The sequence below is a fragment of the Montipora foliosa genome, chromosome 1 (genome assembly GCF_036669935.1).
Source record: "Montipora foliosa isolate CH-2021 chromosome 1, ASM3666993v2, whole genome shotgun sequence".
Lineage (NCBI taxonomy): Eukaryota > Metazoa > Cnidaria > Anthozoa > Scleractinia > Acroporidae > Montipora > Montipora foliosa.
The window spans coordinates 49,737,994-49,747,537 of record NC_090869.1 but is presented as its reverse complement, the minus strand read 5'-3'; positions in this window follow the sequence as shown (position 1 = coordinate 49,747,537).

The following is a 9,544-nucleotide window of genomic DNA, read 5'->3' as shown; positions in this document are numbered from 1 at the left end:
GACAGCGCTTTTTGAAAATATCATTGTGTTATTTAGTCTTGAACTGGATTAAGTTCAGACTTACCTAGGATTACTTTGTTTACTTAGAAGCTAAGGTACCGGAAACACAAAGCATTTAAGGCGCTATGTGTAATATTTTTGGAGTCCTGCATCTAAGGGTTTTCTTTGCACTGTTATGGTCACGTGTCTTTTAGTTTATTACAGCATCTTGTTGAACCTTAAAATAAGGTCTGTGGTTAGTCCCTTTTACTTGGCATCATCTACTATCACGCTTACCATTTCTGGCCTACCCTAAATACAAGGGCACCCAACCAGCAAATTAAACCAATAGAGTTTCAGAGCCATTTCTAGGCTCCTTGTAATGTATAACGACTGTCTGAAGAGATGTTTTTATCACCTAGAGTAATTTAATCTGTTCAGATATCTTGATGTTTTAGTAAAAAATTCTATAGCTGTTCGGCAACGTAGAACCAAAATTCTTAGAACAGTTTGACTAACCTGAACACATATTTTACCGAAGATTATCGTTGGGTGCCCCTGTAAATAACCTGAACATGGTAGGATTACCCGTTAACCTTGATGTTCTTCCTCTAACAGAGTGGAATATTACATCATTGACTTGAATGAAGAACAGCAAATGCAGAGTAGCTAGTCAACACACACCACATGTGTACGAAAGTTGATGTCTGGCTCCTGTTGTTCAAAAGGTGGATAACACTATACACTTTATAATCACTATCCATTGGATAGTGCAATTGGTTTTGCAATGACGTATTCACTGGATAGAGACTTATCCGGCAGAGAGTGCTATTCATCTTTTGAACAACTGAGTCCTGGGCCCAGTTGTTCAAATGATGGATAGCACTATCCACCGGATAAATTACAGCGGATAAGTCATAGCGAAACCAGTTGTGCATCCACTGGATAGTGATTTATCCGGCAGAGAACACTATCCATCATGATCCATCTTATGAACAAATGGGGCCTGGACTTTTAGTTTTCCTGCAGATCATGTGCCTTAGGTTAGATTCTAAATATTTAATTCTCTTTACATTCACCCAAGACCTAGTTGCCTGACTTGCCTACATCCTTGGTGGACTTTGTATTTCCCTTTATGCAAGTTGGGTAATTACTTTTGCCTTGCCCGACCATTGTTACCAGTAGCTTTGTACAGTCATTAATGTGCAAGGAAGGCAATTAATATCGTGTTATAAAGTAAAAAGTAAAGCAACCATATTTAACGTCGATAACTCGTAACAGTAATTCAACTGACAAACCTGAGGTCGACGGTGCGCCCATTTTACTCCCCCTCGCCATCAGTGCTCCGTTTTACGGGTATTTAAAGCTACCTAAGCTACATAAAGCGGAAAGAAGTCGAAACAAGAATGCGAGACCCGAGAATCGACCTCAGGACCTCTTGCACCAAGACCGCGCACTAACCGACTGTGCCATCCTTCCTCCTCGGTTTACACTGTCCATTAATAATAGTCTTGATGTTGTCATCAGGATTCAATGGAGCCAAAGGCAATAGTTTAGTGTCAGGAGATTGGACCCGAGTCTAGAGTATTATGGAATGTAGAACGAGAAGCACACTAGGTGAAGACATTTAACCTTGAGTTATAAACTTGTGTCGTCGTCTCTTCCACGCAATAACATGGCACCAAGAGTGCATGAAGAAAATAAGAAAATTACTGCTGAACTACTTCTAATCTGCTGTGAAACCTGTTTGGAGGATTCAGGAGGAAAATCTGTAAACATTTCTGCGAAGACAGTCCCCGAACCAGTTCGCGCCAAACCTCCTCCAATTGACATCGTGAGGCGAAAAGCGATTATTCCGAGCGAATTTTTATCGTCATCTTTCTACTGGAACGAGCAATTCTGATAATTTCTGCATCTGTTTATTACTGCCGTTGTGAAAAATGTCTGACTAAGGAGATAAGGGTGCTCCTGCTCAAAATCCTGCTCAAGGTCATGCTCAAAATCCGACTGATCGTTTTTCGACTTTTTCTGGAAATATTATGTACTTTGAGCGACCAAAGTTCAATGCTCGCCAAGAAAATCGCTTCGAAGCATTAAAAGTATTCAAGAAAAAGTGTGGTCGTTGCAAAACGGACACGTTCAGGCCGACTAGTTAAAGTACCCACAAGATACTCGTCATACACTGTTAACGTAAAATTGTTTATGTTACTGGGGGGGGGGGGGGGGTGATGTGTTAGGAGACTGGACCCGAGTCTAGAGTATTATCGAACGTAGAGCGAGAAGCACACGAGGTGAAGACATTAAACGTTGAGTTATAAACTTGTGTCGTCGTCTCTTCCACGCAATAACAGCTAGCTTCAAATTATATATGCACAAAGGAACAGATTCCAGGTTCAATTCAGAAGACTGGAATAATAATTCTATGAAATTTTGTTTGTTCAAAACGATGGATTATTCTCATGAACCTCAACTCTGTTATATTGTCAAATAAGTCGAATCTAGGCTGTGGAATACTGTTGCAGAAGCAATAGCTGTGCCCTTGGAATATTATAATAATTTCAACAGAGAAAATGAACTAGAACCAGATTGAACCTACCTCCCAATCCGTAAAAATAACTAAACTCTTTTTTCTCCGGAGAGATTGAAAATTCGAGGTCGAAACCGGCAATTCAATGACTTGAGTTTTCAGCTGCTCTTTCCGCGCTGCCGTCTGATGAACTTTGAAGGGATTTACATGGCGAACCATCAACATTTAAGAGTTGAAATGACACACACCTGTAGCCTGGTATGCACTTTCATGAACCTCCTATTCGGGACTCGGAACTCGTCCAATTTGCTGTGTACTGCCCCTCGAAAGTCTAACCAGTTGATAATACTTCTCCCCTGATTTGTACGAAGGCCGAAAGTTTTCGTTTTAAATCATCACACTTCTGACCGTTTAATCCAAATAAGTACCGTTTAATGGTTTTTTTAATCAACATAGGAATCCTATCATCGCTAAACTCAATAAAGTTGACCTCGTTATCCCTGAAAAATACTTGATTTTTGGGCGCCTCTGCGACAACAAATTTGACCACCATTTTGAAAGCCACTGAAGCACGACGTGACGTCACACTGGCATGATGACTGACCCTACGGCGTCCTTGGAGACGCCCCCTCCCTCCTGATCAAACCTAATAACAAAACTTGTAACTTGGAAGGTTTCTCAAGCGAATTCTGTAAATTGGTGTTGGAAAACCTGTGGATCACTTTATATGTGATTATGCTGCAGAATTTACATGTATTCAACATTATTTTAAATTGGCTAGCCCTTTTGATTGAGTAGTGTATATTTTTACTCATTTGGTTGTAAAATACTAAATTCCAAGTCCGCAAGAATGAGAGCTAAGTGTATTTGTAATTAGGCGCCACACCTTGTGATGCGTTAATTCAAACTTATCTCGAGATACATGTAGAGATCTCAATGTCCTACATTTCCCTTAGCTGCTCGTTTAAACACAGCCAGCAGGTAGACGATACTAATTGGCCATCCAAATCCACAACGACGTACGCAAATTTTCAAATTCAGTTTTTCCATAGGGCCACTGAGCTGCCGGACCCCTTTTGGTACTGATAACCGGCTTTGCTCGGTGCTATAGTTAGAAGACATGATCCCAGTAAAGGTGAGGGGACACACGCCATCCACAAGAAAGTAAAAAAAGAGAGCGTGGTGAAAGAAATTGATTTGACTCTGTTGAATCAGGCTCCGCCTAGCTTGCACAAATGGTGAATGACCTAGAGAAAATCCTGGATGGCAGAACAGTGCCCAAACTGCAGAATGGGAAATAACTAACTAAGCAAGTCACACTCAGCATAAATACATTTGTTTCCTCTGGGCAATAAATTTCCTTTAAAGACTTGCTAGTGTAAATCACCACACCATGCACCACCAGCAGACTTTGAGGGTGGAGAGTGAAGTGTAAAACCATCTAAACACCATGTACAACTACTTCTGGAAGAACGCCATCAGAGCCTGGGCTTTTCCCTAGCTTGGTGTTAGAGATAGATCAGGAGCTGGACCAGATCGAAGTGCTTTTTTCCAGTTTTAGACTATCGTCGATGAACCTAAAATACAAGACTGCAACATACAAATTGCCTAACTAACGGGAGCCCTGCTTGCATCTGGTGTTGGCGACAACACCTCCAATGACAGGCACAACAATTGAATTGCAGTTTGTATTACCCAGTTTCTTTCATCAATTCGAAGTCGAAATCCCCTTTTTTAGTGTCGAAGAAGCTAAGATGCAGGACTGCAATATAAAGATTGCCCAATTATTTTGTCCTTGTTGTTTTGGATGCCGACGACACTTCCAGTGGGAAACAATGATTCCCGTTTGTTGGTCCTGTGTCCATTTCTTAGTTTTGTTTGAGGAAAAGTTGTTGGCAAATGACAACGCAATACTATGTTCACTTTACGAGAATTACTTGACGATCCTCTACGCCACGCTCTTTTTTAGTTTTCCTTTGATTTTTGCAGTTTTTCCCCTAATGATTGAAATGCCGGTATTGAAACATTTAATTTAAGGGCCCACAGACGAATTTTTCGCGCGTTGCTAAGGAAGTGAAATGTTACTTCCGGTAACTGACGTCATCATATCATGAGCTGACAAGAAAACCCACTCACAAGCAAAAGTCACCGCACGAACTGTTGTTTCCATCGAAGGTTTTTCCTCACCCTTCCTCGCGCTCGTTCTCAGATCAACTGCGCATGCGTAATCGACCTGACTTCCGGTTTGAGAAAAGCTAAATTTCCGGCCGTCTTTAAATTTAATTAATTATTTTTAACATGGCACGTTTCACCCCCAAATACAGAATATAGCTAAGCATTGATTTTTAAAATCATCTTTTTTGAAAAAGTTATGGGTATTTCAGTATCGTTTATGTCTTTAAAAAGAACATTTTTCAAAATAAAAAGAAAACCATGCGTGGCTGTATGCAAAAACGAATACAAATTATGGGGAACTTCGTGGGGAACTTCAGTGAAGGTTTAGTTTTCACAAGTGCATGTGCTGTTTTGAATAAATGCCAGTTGTGCGGAGGAAAGCTTTGTTTTTTCCGACGCGGGAAAAACTTTACAGTTGAGGAAAATCATTTAAAAAATTTGCGACGTCTGTGTAAATGGTACCGACGACAGCCCCACGTACCCTGCCACTCGAATAAAGTCCTGCGTAGCTGGCTATATCATACGCGATACGCAGAAACTAATAAATTCAAGTTGAAGTATGTAATTTATTCAAAACAGTATTTTTCGTTCTTAAAGCGTGACTCGCGAATTAAGTAGTGATCAATTGTAAATTTTACGGTTAGATTAACAACATTTTTCACGAGATCGTGTCAAGAAAACAGCGCTCGTTGCAGTGATTAGGTGTAAGCACTCTTTAACATTTACGTTTTCAATTCAGGGTTTGTTTAACTACACTTTTCACAAGATTGTGTGAAGAAAATAGCACTCGTATACTGATTAAGCCTAAATGTAAGCGTTCGTTTCAGTGATGAGGCCTAAACCGTCTTTAACATTTTAGCTTTCAATTTACGGTTTGGCTAACTGCACTTTGCACGAGATCGTGTGAAGAAAATAGCACTCGTTTATTGATTAAGCCTAGGCGCTCGTTTCATTGATTCTGCGGTTGCTCCGACAATTAAACAATCTCGACCGTTCAAAAACAATCGCCTGTAGCGCTTCTTTCTGTTTCGGCTTAAGTTTAAGGTTTCCTTGTCCTCTACCCAAAAGAATCTCTTCACGAATACTCTCGAAATCCATGCTTATTCCGCAAAATCACCCAAACTCACAACAGAGAATACGAACATGCGCAGTGATAGAAAAGCCCGTATTTCGGGCCTCGCTGGCACTGAGCATGCTCGAAATCGAACTTTACCAGATCTCCCTTCCGTATGACCGTGGGAGATCTGGGAACGAGGTTAACATGCACTGTGCCATACATCAGAGGTTTCTCTGCCGTCAAAGAGAGACTGTGTCTTACTGGCACCTGTATTTATTGGGCCATTCATCAGACATTTCCTCTGCCCTCGACAGAAGATTGTGCCTTGCTGACACCTGCATATACTGTGCCGTTTACAGGGGCGTATCGTCCATATACGCACGTACGCCCGTGCGTACAGCTCAAATCCGGGAAACCTTATTCCATGGAGACATTATAATTTTTTAGTCATTATAAAATCGGGCAAAGTTTTTTAAATTTTGAATTAAACTGTTTTCTCTGTGTGTGAATATTTCCAATATCTTTTCATTAACGCATTTAGGCCTGGCCAAACGGATCCAACATTATCCAACATTGTTGGACGCAGTTGAAAAGTGTCGAAAGAGGTGACCAAACGAATGGAACATGTTGGATCCAGAGTTTTGGACTCAAGGGTCTGGAACCAAAATCTACCCAGAATCCTAGAAAACAATCTCTCGCCATGTTGGCGTTTTCCTTTTAAAATTACCAATAGAGTCATCCTTAAAAGTACTCTTGAAAGGAGAATATTGGCATACCAGAAAACAAGTAATGCCTTATTAGTATTCTTTAGATAAAGAATACTAACGAGGGGTATTTTATCAGGATATAAAACTCATGTACGTGACGTTTTATTGGTGTTTTGATAGGCTGTAAGGCTCATGAATCATTAATGAGTTTTTGAAATGTTCGTTAAAGTTTGAAACAATCCCCTGGATGGCAAAAGTCGCGACTAATAAAAATTGCAGGGAAAATCGACATAGAATCTGTTTTCTGGCTGGGAAATCGATGAGTAACATGAATCCTGGCTGACATGCTCAAGTGGTACATTTATAGCTTGCTGGCAACGAAGAACGAATTTTTTCCCACGAAAGTTAAATATTAATTTAAAAAAACGTCTTCTCAATCACTAAGAAAACGTTTTGGTTACTAACAGGTAAATTCCAAAAAATATGTGTCGTTGGGTACTCTTGAGTATCCACCTTAACATTTACTGCAGTACTGCTTGTCTTGATGTCCCCGGGCTTCTGCCACTTCACAAAAATCGCAAAAGTAGACACACTCTTCAATCTAACTGTACGCACTTATCCGTCTCTGCTAGGTAACACTTCTACCGCAAGTGCAGTCGTCCATTCACGGCGACGATAATTGATGTCTACAAGTAGGACTAAATCCGCCACCTTCAGATTCTCTTTAGGAGTCCCATTATTCGTTGTTTCGAGGAGAATCGGTAAATATTTTTTCATCCACCTTTGTCATAACAAATTTGACAAATGCTAAGCATGCCTCCTTGCTCGTCGAGTAGGGGACTTGTTTTTCCAAAGACGCCGGGCAGTAAACAGCAAGAAGGTCGTAAATGTAACAGGTGATTTGGTAAGCGCTTCCGGATCATTTACGTCTTCGCTACTTCTCGTTAGCGGACGATACTAACGGCTTCTGCCACCACCGTAGTGAGCATTTTGACTGCCACCAGTTGCTCTTGTAACAATGTATTCAGAACACGCTTTGTGCTCTGCACCATGCGCTTGTGGCTTGCCGACGGTGAATTTCCACTCGATGCTTCTCTGCCCGCAGTGATTGTGTATCTTCCAAAGATCCCATTCTTTCGAGCCTCCTTTATCTCATCATTCTCATCACTGGTTAATTGTTGTCCATTGTCACTCCAGACTTCCAATTGGCACCTCCGCACACTCACGAATCTACGAAACGCATTTATCATAGAGTTGGTGTTTGGGGAATGCGCTACTTCGACGTATAATGCTCATATCTTAAGTAAAGAGGCAGCCGAAGCAATCTACTGCCACTTGTGAGAATGGTGGTTCTTCTGGGGTGACCCTATAAATTTTGGTAACAGCGCCATCAACTTCCCACATGGCTTTGCACGTCTTTCTGACAAAATCGCGACGAACTGGAGCTCTTCCTTTGATGACCCAGTACGTTTGTCTCAATAGCGAAAGAACCGATTCTTGTCCTAAATGCCCAACTTTCTCGTGGCAGTCTCTGATTATCAGAGTTATCACACTCTTGTTAGGCAATGTCACGGGATGGTTCCTAATTCTCATAACTCAAAGGCGCTTTACCAATCCTACTTCCAGCACGCAACAATCCATCTATCCGTAACTGGATGCAACTTGCTCACGGGCACTCCAGCTTTCTTCATCAGCAATACACATGCCTTGTCTTCACATTTCACTGAAGACGATCTTAAGTTCATCATATCTGGAAACTCTTTGCGTTGAACATTATTTAGAATCTCGTTTTCAGCTTCCTTAAGCTCGCCAACCTTGAAGAACCCTGTCATGTTACGCCGGATGTACTGCAATGTGCTTTCTCTGAGCAACCTTTCTCATGAGATAACGCTTATACCGTATCAGCCACGCCACAGAAAACTTAGACTTCCATCAACTGAAATAATACGCTGTGATCTCTTGCAGATTGTCCCGACTTTCAACCATCGCGTAGATCTGGAGCTCCTTCCTAACCGCAGCATCATCTTCTTCGAGAACTAGAACTTTGATTGACTGCGGCCACTCAGACTCCTCTCGCCTAAGGATTTCAGGTCCTTTGAGCCACCGATCATTTGAAACATTGCATCGAGTTTCATTCCTTTCGAACCATCGTCCGCAGGATTGATGTCCCTGTTTACATGTCGCCATTGACGCGGCGAAGAACCATCGTGTATTACTGACAAACAGCTGGAATCAAAGGTGTGAAGGCGTTTCTTTTGGTTATTGATGCATTTCAAAGCCGACAATGAATCTGCTCAGTAGTACACTTCCTGTACGTCCCGATCCCCCTCCATCTTGATAGGAGCTCTTAACGTTATTGTCAATGCTACCGCCGCCAGCTCAAGTCTCGGAATAGAGACTTCTTTCAAAGGTGCTAACCTCTGCTTTCCCAATCACGAATGCAGCATGGATGACACCGTTGGCATTCACCATACGCAGATATCCCACCGACGCATATCTTACTCTAGAAGTGTCAGAGAACATGTAAATATGGACAACTGAAGCGTTACCGAATCCCTTCGGCTTGTAACAACTATCCATCTGTATCTCGCTGAGCTTTGGCCCATTCTCAAGCCTTTTGACCCACTGTTCTCTCTCTTCTTCAGGAAGTAACTCATCCCAACCCACAGTCTCTCTGGTTAGTAACTGCAACAGCAAATTGGCTTTCAATGTAAATTGCGCGAGTCATCCAAGCGGATCAAACAAGCTCTATTCCACGAAAAGCATACCACGCTTATTTAATGGCTTCTCACGCACCAAATTCTGGAACGTCTCCAAAACGTCCCACACGAACTTATTATCGTTTATGTTCCACTTCAACCCAAAGGCGCTTTGTATCGTGAAAGTCGCTCCATTTCTACATTGAAAATATATTTAGGTCTCTCTGACTCCGGTAAGGATTCCATATTTGATTTTTTTTCTGTTGCTGTACCACTTAGTAAGGTGGAAACCACCCTTCCCAGCAGCCTACGCAGATTCTCAACCAAGAAGATATCATCCTCTTCTGTGTCAACTGATTTTATTAAGTCGTCAACATACATGTTGCGGTCAACAGCGTCG